General features: G+C 44.4%; 2 pseudogenes; both read left to right on the forward strand.

Annotated features, from left to right (window-relative positions):
* Positions 1–2141: 2141 nt before the first annotated feature.
* On the forward strand, positions 2142–2276 carry LOC145242408 (U2 spliceosomal RNA; annotated as a pseudogene).
* Positions 2277–9385: 7109 nt separating this feature from the next.
* Positions 9386–9512, forward strand: LOC145242542 (U2 spliceosomal RNA; annotated as a pseudogene).
* The last annotated feature ends 1985 nt before the right edge of the window (positions 9513–11497 follow it).

An 11497-nucleotide genomic window follows, 5' to 3' on the forward strand; every position in this document is an offset into this window, starting at 1 on the left:
AATCCATTTTCATGTTGTCCTCTGCCCATTTCAATCGGTTTTGTATGTGATGTTGCTTTAATGGAGGTTTTGTCACGGCTTAACAGATTTTGCCACTTATTTCAGAAGGCGGCATCGAGTACTTTTTGAGGCATTCTTTAATCCGGCTTGGTCAAAGACTACTCGACTTGTCTGCCCAGGGTTCTTAACAACTTCATTCCCAATATGGAGAAGAGAACGGCGTGAAACAACTCTAGATTTACCTTTATCAGCCCTCTTACGTACATTTGTAGGGTACTTGACAAAGTTCTTCACAGTTTGATGGTATCTTCCTATCATTTTCGATATTTCAAGGGTAGTTTTACCTTTTGCTAACTGTTCGTTAATAGGACTCTTTTTAGAACTGTTCACCCACCTTTACGATCCATTTTATTGACGAAACTAACTGTCTTGTTAATAATTTAGCACACCTTAAATACCGTGGATTCAGCAATTACGATGGCAAGTTATTTACATTGCGTACGAAAGTTTCACAGTACGCGCAGCTCATTGCCAACGTTTCCTAAGCTTTTGATACGAAATCGGAAAAATATGAACTTTTGGGGGTAGTGGAATCGAAAAAAAGTGTCTATTTTCCCTAAAAACGATTCTTTTAAGTGTCTTTTTTTTAATTGGATTTTGTTTTAAGAAATCTTTTACACCTGACAGTAATGGCAAAATCATGAAAATCTATTGTTTTAAACTATCAGTGAAATTGTGTCTGCACAAACAATTTACAAGAACACGAAAGTAAAGGTATACAATAATATATTAGGAAGAAAAGTTATATGCATATTTACATGTCTTCAGATATACTTCAGTTGGAGATATTCCGGCAGGTGGCGTGTTGTATGTCTTACTGGAGGCAGCATAAGCGTCTTGCCTATTTGACGGTCGTTGCCGGACTCCCCCGGTATTGGTGATTGATACGTTTATATATCTCACTCACCCCTGTTAATTAGTAGGCGTCTCCACAACAAAAATGAAAATCGATAGATCATCCTTAATAAGTGTATTTTAACGTTTGAGAAAATATCCGCACATTTAACATGTGTCTTTACGACAATCCTGAAAAATAAATATCATTCGAACACTACCGTATTTGAATATATAGGTAAGTGACAGTTTTAGTTATTTAAAACTGCTTTAAAGCTTCACCGCTCACTCATTTTTCGACCAAATTTCAAACAATTATTACAGTTCATAGATCAAATTCTCAGCTATATTTTGAAAAAAAAAAATCAATTTTCGCCGAGTAAAACTAAAGTTATGATGGATTTTCTAGGGTTAAAAATTGTAAACATATGTAAAGAGGTGAGCGACGTTTTTTATGACTGGTTTCAATGACATTTTTTTTCAATAGCAACCACTACTCTTGCTACTAATTCACTGCTATCGCAGAAAGAGAAGTAACAAGTGAAATAGAGAGAATGAAAGCATTAAAGGGAGATAATTGGAGGATTCTATTGAAAGCAGACGAGTGCCGTACATTTTTATTACATATGTCTTTATGGGAAAAAATAAGACTGAAATTAAACAGAGAACAAGTGAATTTATTGGAAGCCTGGGAAAATCATGGACTACAATAAAAAAAAAATTCGAGCATGAAAAGTAATATGGTTAAGCTTAAACATGGAAAAGTAAAAGATTGCAGTATAAGGAATTATTTTTTAAATTCAATTCATAACATTATATAATCAACTCTTAATGCTGCAATATTTTAAGTTATAAAATTATTATATTTTTAGTCGCGTGCAAGCGACTCTATAAGTCAGTCCGTCGGTCGGTCTGTCGGTCGGTCTGTCCGTAACACTTTTGTGCTTGGCCTTTTTAGTTAAGATCAAAGGTCTGTTGTTAATAGATGCTGTTTTAAGATTTCTTGGTGAATAAAAATATTTAATATCTCAAAGTGTAGTATCTGTTCCAGCAGATGCTGCAGGCGGGGACCGTATGTGGGGGCAATCCCACATATAGGATCTTGGTCAGTGTGGGGGCGACCCTTCATACCAGTTGTCACTATCCAGCTCCCCTACTCCGCGGCGAGTTGGTCCCCATTTCCCCTTTACTCCTCACATTAAAAATCGGCCTTGTGCCTAATTTGCTCGGTGGGGGAGCAAATACATACCCTTTTCTTGGCCTTTTGGCCAAGATCAAAGTGTAGTATCTGTTCTTACTACATGCTGTACTTATGTTTGAAACTTTGTGATATAAAGTAGGGGATCACTTTTCTGTATTAATTAAATGATCACCCATTTTACAACCAGTCCAGGCCAAGATCAAAGTGTAGTATCTGTTCTCTGATACATACACCGTGCGAGGCAGTGCTGTTCTGGCGACACGTTTTTGTGCCTGGAACACCTGACGAGCTTGTTGGGTAGCGTTCTGTCCGCACCCCCACTTTGTCTGCCTTTCTCTGCTCCTCCCCCCTCACGGGGATATCCGAGCTGATAATTTACGACGTTCCCGCGAGGGAGGGTCGGAAACACTTTCTCTCTTCCCTCCACTAACTTCCCACTCCCAGTTCTATCTCCCCTCTTACCACCTTTTGGCGCCACTTCTTTTTGGCGGCAAAGTCGGCTCCCTACTTTGGACGCCGTCTCCACGTCACTCTTTTCGGTGATTTTTAAAAAAAGAGGGAACCAAAACGGACACAACCAGCCCGGGGGCCACCAATATGGATACCCCCAGCCGAGTGGTCACCAATATGGATACCCCCAGCCAGAGGGCTACTGCTCCCCAAGAGGACGACTCCTCAACAGGAGGAGCAAAAACAACCACTAACGGGGTGTATCACCCGGATATGGCATCACTCGAAGATCTCCAGGAGAGGGAAAATTTACCAACTGCTCCCCCCGAGGGCGACTCTCTCCAAAGGGGAGCAAAAACAAAATCGGTCGTAGCATCTCACTCCGACCACAAAAAGGAGGAGGTGCCAGGCCAAAATAAAAAATAAGAGCAGATCAAGAAAATGAGGAGGCATACCGCCTGGACCTCACAAACGAGGAAGGGGCAGATGGCCTCAAAGTAAACAAAAAAGTTCATGCTCCCAAAGAGGCCGACTCCCCCAAATGGGAAGCTGCTCCCGAAAAAGACTCTAACCAAGGAGAGTCAGGCCCAAAAGACACTGAAAAGGGAACCGCCCCCCCCAAAAGCGACACTCCCATAAAAGGACAGACTAAGAAATCTGGGGAGGCAGGGGTGACCTCCATAAAAGACCAAAAACGGTCTAACCCCACCAAAGACCCCATACCAACACCAACACCACCAAGAGGGTCTGCGTGGGGGAAGACGGTAGAAAAACAATTGTCCCCTCAAGAGTATAGAGACCTGTACCTGACAAAGTGCTGACAATACATAGAGGGGGCAGATATAAAACCCATACCAGGTGCCTGTCCTGTCCCTCGTCATTTCCGATATACCGGAAAACCGCCTCCTGAGGGTGAAGAAGGAAGACATGGCAAGGCTCCTCCACAAACTTTACATCCCGGTACTATACCTATACCAGAGGAGCTTCGCCAGGTGGGATATCCTCCTACCCACCAAGGACGATGCGGAGAGACTCTCCCTCTAAGAAATAAAGCATGGGAGAGTCAAACTAACGCCCAAATACCAGGGCAAGAGAAGGACTCGGGTGCAGGTATTTAATGTGCCAACCCAAATACCTGCGGAACTGCTAGGATGCCTCTTCAGCCAGTATGGTGAGGTGGAACAGGTGACCCCAGTACGGTCAAAAACTGGGACTCACCTGGGCTGCTACACAATAGCAATAAGGCTGAAGAGGGAGGATGTTCGGGCGATACCAGCACTGCTGACATACAAGGACGACAGTATGATGGTAGTGGTGGAGGGCCGTTGTCCGCACTGCAGTTTTTTCCAAAAGCAGGGCCACATGGTTAGGAACTGCCCCCAAAGGGTAACTCCTAATCAAACGACCCGAAAGGCAGTCGCAACCCCTGACAGCGCCTGCTCCAAAACAGGCGGCAACAACCTCTGCAACCGCGGCATCAACCCCAGCTCCAAGGAAAACCCAAACCACCCAGGTCGCCAAGGGGGAGGAATGAAGCACGGTAGTGAGACAAAAATTGAAGCCCATAATCCCTTCCGCCACCGTCCCAACACCAGCCTAAAAATCGAAGCAGCAGCCTCTGCAAATTCAGCAACAACAACAGCCACCGCAGCCGATGCTGCAGAAGCAGCAGCAGCAGCAACGACACCAGCGAGAGCAGCAGCAACAAAAACAGTTGCAGCAGCAACTAGAGGAGCAGACACAACCAACGGTCCCCACACCAATCAAGCGGAGAAAAGACTGCTTCTCTGAGGATGAATCCGCAAGTGAGAGGGAGAATAAATCGACCTCACCTCTCCCCGGTTCATTCAAAAGAATTCAAAAAAAAAAATAAAAGAAGAAAAGGGCAAGAAAAGGTGGCTCCCACTCCCTGTGAACATACACCACCCCTAACAACAAACCCACTTCAACCCCCAAACCAGACACCGCACCAACACCAGTCCCCACACCAATCAACTGAGCCACCACCCCAAAAAGAAAAGGAAAAGAATGAACTGAGAGAAGGGAGTGACTCCTCTGCCCCTCGCAGACCAACCAAATTAAAAGCCCTTGCCCCCGAGGAACTATGTTATGTAGACCCTCTATCTGTAGCAACAGACATTTCCCATCGGCAGAGGAAAAACTTAAAACCTCTGCTCGATTACAAACAAATAGAAGGGAAAGATATAAATATCCCCCCAAATTTCCCGGACGCCCTGCTCCTAATAACTTTTGTCAGAACTTCAGAGGCCTGCAAGACTAACTTGTGGACAAGGCTGCAGGTCGCTTAAAGGGTGTTTCCGAGAATCGAACTGGTTAAGAAAAATGACCTTTCTCTTGACGAACTGTCAAAAAAATGCAAGGGAAGGGTCCAGTGTTGGTCCATCCGTCACTCTACAGGGCCATGAAATTAATTTATCCTTGTGACGTCGGTGGCATTGCGAGAGAAGTTCAGGATATGAAAAACCTGACCACCTTGAGCATGGCACATAACGTCGGCGTCCTCTTCCCAGCTGACTTCGGAGCTAGATGTGACACACCCTAAGGTAGGAACCATGACTTTGAATTTGGCTAGTTTGAATGCGAATGGCTTGAGATCATTGGGCCGGGCGGCTCGCCTCTGGCACGACCTCATGTCCCTGGGAGTGGATGTGACTGTGATCCAGGAGACGCATTTCGTTTCCTCTGTGGACTGCCAGATGCTGGCCAGAGATTTTGAGGTTTTCTCAGCATATGGCAGCCCGCGGGGAAAGGGAATTTCCGTGCTGGTTAAACGTACCCTGTCGGCGACGGTCGACGTTGTTCATAGGGATGCGGTTGCGAGGCTGGTTGTGGCCGATGTTGCCGTAAAAGATTCTGTGTGTTCGGGTGATCACGGTTCATGCGCCCAGCACCGCTCGTGAGAAGGTCTCCTTTTTCAGTCAGCTTGATGCGTTTGTAGATTGTCGAAAGCAAGTAGTTCTAATGGGGCATGGGAATGCCATCTTAGACCCCGAGATAGATAAAGTAGGAGGCGATGCTAGAGGAGCGGAGAGGTGAGAGTCAAGCCTGGCTGATCTGATGGCTAGATGCAGTCTGGTCTACAGGTTTCGGGTCGAGCATCCGGGGCGGAAGATGTGGACGTGGACCAATAGCGTTTCCTCCAATCAAAGCACTTATTTGGACAGGATATTAGTTAGGAGAGACGAAGTAGACTTCATATCCTGTCCCACGTTCACTTGGTTAGGACAGAGGGACCATAAACTAGTTATGGCCCAGCTGAAGCTAGGAAATAGGCCTAAGATAGTGGCTCACTCGAAGTTGAACACCTCCCTTCTGGAGATACAAAACTTCCAAGAGAAGCTAATAGAATTATTTCAAAAAGCACTAGTGGGGGCGGTTACCGGGAGCAAGTGGTGGGTAGGGCTAAAAGCCAAAATTAGAACCTTCTCCGTCAAGTATGCCAAGCGCCTCGCACTAGATAAGGCCAAGACAAAGAAGAAGCTAGAGCAGAAACTAGCTCGGGTTACAGGGGAGGGTGATAGTGTTAGTCAGGAACTAGCTAAGCAGGACCTTCTGCGTGAGAATAGCGAGCGTTATGACGGTCAAGTAGTCAGAGCTAGGCTTAGAAAGATAGGCAATGAAGCAGTCAACTCCAACACTGACGCACGTCGTGAAATTTCAAGGCGTGGCTCGGACATGTACATTGCAAAGGTAAGATATCCGGATGGACGCACCCTGGAATCGACTCGGGAGATCTGCGAGGGGTTTCGAGAACATTTCTCGAAGCATTTTACGCAGCAGCCTGATCTTCCGGTCCTTGAGGTTAGCGACTATTTGGCTGACTCTCCCCGCCTTGAGGTGGTTAGAGCGGCTAGTTTCAAAGGTCGGGTGACGGAGCGGGAAAGTTTTACTGCGCTGAAGCAGGTCAGATGTGACAGATCACGGGAACCCGATGGTCTACCATACAAACTGTATTTGAGGCTATCGCCCATGTTTCTGCCTCTTCTGCTCAGGGATTCATCCCGGAGCATGTAACCAAGGGAGTGATCACATTGCTGAGGAAAGGTGACGGGCATGGTAGGGAAGAGTTAGACGACTACAGGCCCATAACTCTACTAAACACAGAGTTGAAGATTTTGGCCAAGGTCCTGTCGAATCGGCTGCAAGTTGTTATCGACGAGTTGATTGAACCGGAACAGAACTACGCTGTGAAGGGGAGATCGATTCAGAACAACTTGCACCTGATACGCAGGATCCTAGAGGGAGGGATAGATGACGACACGGAAGCCGCGCTGATCAACTTAGATCAGTCCAAATCTTTCGATAGGGTCGACCATCGTTTCTTGGCATCTGTCTTAGAGGCCGCCGGTTTTAAACCAGACTTCTGCAAGTGTATCTCCGTGATGTATCGACAGCCCACAGCCGTCGTGTAAGTCAACGGAAAGTGCTCGAAACCCTTTGTTATCTCTCAGTCGGTTCATCAGGGTTGTCCGCTGTCGCCCCTGCTCTATGTCCTGGCTTTGGAGTCCCTGCTCCACAAGCTGAAATGTGGGGAGGCAAATTCGGTCCTGCGTGGAATCATAATACCCGGTGGCTCAGCCGCCAAGGTATCCGCATTCGTCGATGATGTCACAATCCTTGTGTCGAGCTTCGGAGACATCGAGATCGTGTCGGAGGCTCTACCTCGGTACGAAAGAATTACAGGGACCAAGATAAACTGCAGCAAGTCGGTAGGACTGCGGTTGGGCGCTTGGAGTGGCAACACCAACCTCCCGGCGACCTTCAGCTGGACAGATGGCCTGGTTCGGATCCTCGGCATGTGGTTCAGACCGGGTCTCCAGCTTGACAAAAATTGGTTGGAGGTACGGTCAAAGGTGGAGGCTGCAGTCAATTTGTGGCTTCCTAGGAAACTTTCCTTAAAGGGTAGAGCTGAGGCGTGCACCACTTACGTCTTTCCTTTCATCCTTTACCGACTGGCCGTACTTCCCCTGCCTACACAACACCTAACAATTCTCGTCGAACTCTTGTCCTCACTTCTTTGGGACAGAGGAAGACACTGGGTGAGAAGACAGGTCTGTATTCAACGTCGGTGTGAGGGAGGCTTGGGAATGCCAGACTTGAAGTGTCATCGAGACGCTGAGAGGCTGCCATTCCTGAGCCACTATATGCAAGATGACCAACCGTGGCACCCCGTGGTTACTGCCGCCTTCCCCGACCTCATTCTCGACCCTTCTATCAAGAGCCGTCACAGGCAGCGGGGAGAATCTGCCCACATGAAAGAGTTCCGAGCCGCACTAAAACGACTACCAAGGTCCAGCGACCTTGTGACTGCTACCCGTAGGGAACTACACAGGGATCTAGTGAAGGGGGCCGCCGACGACCCGCTATGTGCGCGTTTGGGTTGGCAGCAGAGTGAGATCTGCTCCGCGTGGAGCTGGGGGCCAGGTTCGAGTCATCTGAACAATTTGGAGTTCTCTCTGACCTGGCAATTGGCCCGAAATGCACTTCCACTCAACAACATACAATGCACTACCGGGTTTTTGGACAACGGCCGTAGTAATGACTGATCATGATTTCTTTGATTGCCACGAACTCCGCCAGTACTGGTCGTATGTCAGCGAAGTGACGGCTCACATCGACCCTGAGCATCCTTGCCCAATTACTGTATCCAATGTCGTTGACAACGTGAGGCCGCCGTGGGACCGGGAAAGACAAATGGTCTACGTTACTATCCTAGCCGTGGCGAGAATGGTGATTTGGACGTCGCATCTGCAAGGTTGCCAGAGGGTGTTGTCTTTTTCTGATCAGGATCTGATCGCTTTCTTTAAACATCAACTACGAGTGAAGATCAGATGTGATAGAAGAAGGCTGCATCGTGCGGCATTTGACAGAAGATGGATACATGTAGCAAGTCTGTGTGTACGAAGAGGAGCCAAATTTGAATATGTTTTCCCCGCCTAGGTGTGGAACGCACAGTCCCGTAAAGTAAAATTAAACAAGTAGCTGAGTGTGTGTTCCATCCCTACCTGATTAGGAAGCCTCCAAGATCTCCACCCCCTCCTACTTGCAGTTTTTGTTTTCAACCCCTCCTCTAAATTTCACCCATCTTGGAGAGAAAGAAATACAAACTACCCCCCCCATCCCTTACCCACAAAATTTTCTTTTCTCCATTCACCCGCATCTAGAGGGCATCCCCACTTAGAGACTGACCCAAAGAAGCGAGGTTCCTTTTACAAACCTAGTGGAACGGGCAGTCTATCAACTAGACGGGGTTGGGAGGGTCGTATTAATCACCTTTTGTTTTTTCTCCCCCCCCCGTCCTCGACACAAATGAATTATTGTACCATTTTATTGTTATCTTTTTTTGTTTTTACACGTCAATAAAAAATGTTTTAAAAATTGGGAGTTAAGTAGGACGTCCCCCAGTATGAAAGGGTGAATGCGGTATTATGGCGAAAGAAGATACTAGCTAGGAGAAACTTTTGATTTTGTTTAGTTCTGGAGTGACAAGGGTGACCAACGACCCCCACAATCCCCCCTTTGAGTTGGCCATGTGCCTAAGTTTTTGTTCATTGTTGATTTTCACTGTATATTTAACATGAATAAAGGATTTAATATCTCAAAGTGTAGTATCTGTTTCGGCAGATACTGCAAGCAAAGACCATATGTGGGGGCAACCCCATATATAAGACCTTGGTCAATGTATGGGCAACCCTTCATACCAATTGCCATTATCCAGCTTCCCTACTCCCCGGCGAGTTGGTCCCCATTTCCCCTTCACTCCTCACAATAAAAATCGGCCTTGTGCCAAATTTGCTCGGTGGGGGGAGCAAATAAATACCCGTTTCTTGGCCTTTTGGCCAAGATCCAAGTGTAGTATCTGTTCTTACTACATGCTATACTTATGTTTGTAACTTTGTAGGGGATCACTTTTCTGTATTAATTTAATGTAAAATGATCACCCACTTTACAACCAGTCAGTCTCAAAGCCATTCAAGTCATTCTCCAGATCATTCAAGTTGTTTTTGAAGGATTCCAGTTATTTCTTAAGCATTCAAGTCATCCTTAAGTTAATTAAAGTCATTCTAAGTCATTTACTTTTTATTTATTTAAGTCATTTCAGACAATTTTTCGGTCATTTTAGTTTATCTTTAAGAATTTCATGTCAATCCTACATTCACGCATTCATTCATTACACGAGAGCACGCGACTAATGGCTATCGGCCTTGTTTACTAGAATATCTTGTCCTTTTCTTTTCCAGTTTTAACAACTAATCCTTTACTTTTCCATGTTTAAGCTTAACCACATTACTTTTCATGCTCGCATTTTTCTATTGTAATAGTCAAATATTTAGAAAGAATCGGAATTGGTAATTTTATCGGAATCGGGAAAATATTGGAGTCTTCCAATCACTAATATATGTATATATATCTTACAGTTGAAGAGAGAGAGAGAGAGAGAGAGAGAGAGAGAGAGAGAGAAAGAGAGAAAGAGAGAGAGACATGAATGTCTTACAGTTGAAGAGAGAGAGGGAGAGGAATACCTTACAGTTGGATATATATATATATATATATATATATATATATATATATATATATATATATATATACTAGCAAAAGTACCCGTCGTTGACTGGGTTCAAAAACAGCCTACAGAAAATGGACTCTGATTTATTAAAGTATGATAGGTTATGAAAAGGACGGGTTGTAAAGAGATAACTTCGAATTCGGGGGTATCAAAACCAAAGCAAAATATGATGAAAGTAAAAATAAAATAGATAAAACCTATAATTTATTATACCATACTTTTCACACTGAAACACTTACCACAATATTCTGTGGATCTATATTAAAAAACCTTGTTAAACTTTGTGATATATTTCCATTCTATGGAGGTCAGGCGCGAACGAATACCCCATAATTTTCTTATGCCATGTTTGTTGAAACTGAAACATCCTTATCAAAGTATACTTACACAGGTAGATATGAAAAGTCTTTATTAAGTTTGTGCCTATTTCCATTCTATGGAGGCGAGGCGCGAACGCAGACCCCACAGTTTTATTATACCATCACTATTTAAGTTAAAACATACTTATCAAAGTATTCTTATGTACATCTATATCAAAAACACTTGTAAACGTTTTTTTTTTAATTTAAATTTTTTTATTTCCATACTTTGTGGACAAGGCGCGAACGCAGACCCCCAAATTTTAATGAACCACCGTTCTGCAGGATTAAACATACGCATTCCTGTGTCTCGATACATCTCCTATCATTATATGTAATCAGTCCTTAAAATAGTTAACCATATAGGAGCCTATTCGTGACCGACCGACCACGACCACGACCACACACACACACTTTATATTATAGATAGTTATATATAAGTATATATCGATATATATATATACATTCGTATTTATATATATATATATATGAAATAAAATGGAGGTGGAAGGACCTGAATACTCAACGTTTCGCCCGATTTATGCGGGCTTCTTCAAGAGGGATGGTCATTGACGAGAGAGTCGGAGGATTGGGGCTATATATAATGATGCGGGAGAGCAGCGTGTTTTCCTTATGTAAATTAGATGTCATATATACATGTATATACATTTTATGAGAGAAAATAAATTATAGTAAACTAGTGTGGTGGATTACGTCTAAAAGTTCAAATATCGTAGAGATTAAAAAATTGCGTCTGGAAATATAGCGGTGATAGATTAAGTAAATAAAATGACACGGGATTACGAAGGAAGTTTTTTTTTGTACGTGATGTTGCCAAGCTAATCAAAAACCTTGATTCTAGTAAAGCAACTGGCCCTGACGGTATTCCAATTATAGTACTAAAAAAACTTCAACCTGAACTAGCGCCCATACTTACAAAACTGTTTAAACGTTGTCTTAAGGAGAATAGTTTCCCATGTCCCTGGAAAATTTCATCAGTATGCC

The sequence above is a fragment of the Euprymna scolopes genome, chromosome 2 (assembly GCF_053919585.1).
Source record: "Euprymna scolopes isolate OS-2025 chromosome 2, ASM5391958v1, whole genome shotgun sequence".
Taxonomy (NCBI): domain Eukaryota; kingdom Metazoa; phylum Mollusca; class Cephalopoda; order Sepiida; family Sepiolidae; genus Euprymna; species Euprymna scolopes.